Source organism: Pipistrellus kuhlii, unplaced genomic scaffold (genome assembly GCF_014108245.1).
Source record: "Pipistrellus kuhlii isolate mPipKuh1 unplaced genomic scaffold, mPipKuh1.p scaffold_m20_p_20, whole genome shotgun sequence".
NCBI lineage: Eukaryota > Metazoa > Chordata > Mammalia > Chiroptera > Vespertilionidae > Pipistrellus > Pipistrellus kuhlii.
In genome coordinates, this window is record NW_023425516.1 from 8655384 (window position 1) to 8656288 (window position 905).

At 44.9% G+C, this 905-nt stretch overlaps 1 non-coding gene across 1 annotated transcript; it reads right to left on the reverse strand.

The window, feature by feature from the left end:
• Positions 1–566: 566 nt before the first annotated feature.
• LOC118725778 lies at positions 567–693 on the reverse strand. The gene has a single exon (XR_004990119.1). It is a non-coding gene; the product is annotated as a small nucleolar RNA SNORA70 (small nucleolar RNA).
• Positions 694–905: the final 212 nt, after the last annotated feature.

Genomic DNA, 905 nt, shown 5'->3' on the forward strand with positions numbered 1-905 from the left:
CTGGTGTGGCTCAGTGGTTGAGCATCGACTCATGAACCAAAAGGTCAAGGTTCAATTCCCAGTCAGGACACATGTCTGGGTTGCAGGCTGGATCCTCAGTGTGGGGTGTGCAGGAGGACCCAGCTGCACATGGAAATGTGCATATGGAATTTCTTCAGATAAATACCCAGAAGCAGAATTGTCAGGTCCCATGGCAGTTCTATTTTTTACATTTTTTTAAATATATTTTATTGATTTTTTGTACAGAGAGGAAGGGAGAGAGATAGAGAGTTAGAAACATCGATGAGAGAGAGTCATCGATCAGCTGCCTCTTGCACACCCCCTACTGGGGATATGCTCGAAACCAAGATACATGCCCTTGACTGGAATCAAACCTGGGACCCTTCAGTCCCCAAGCCGACGCTCTATCCATTGAGCCAAACCGGTCTCGGCTATTTTTTACATTTTTGAGGAACCTTCACACAAAACCACAATGCGATATCACCTCCCACCTGTCAGAATGGCTATCATCAATAAATTAACAAACACACGTGTTGGAAAGATCACCTTTTCAAGAAACAATGTTAGAATACCTGGACACCCACATGCAAAAATAAGTAAATACTTAAAAAATAAATAAGAATGCAACTGTGTGCAGTCATTGCACACCAGGCCCCCATGGGGAAAAGAGCATGACCGACTTAATGGCTGCAGTCAAACCCTTTTGTATGTTCCCTTTCCTTTTTTATTTTACAAGTTCACTTCCAAAAGCCCAACACTGCCTCCTTTAAGTGAGTAAATGGAAAGTACCTGGAGAAGTTTGGTTGACATATCAGCAGGCTCGAGAGCGTGCAGCAGGTGGCACCATTTCCAGGAAGTTGCAATGACACTCATAGCCCTTGGGCCACCAGGGGGTGCTGCTGGCT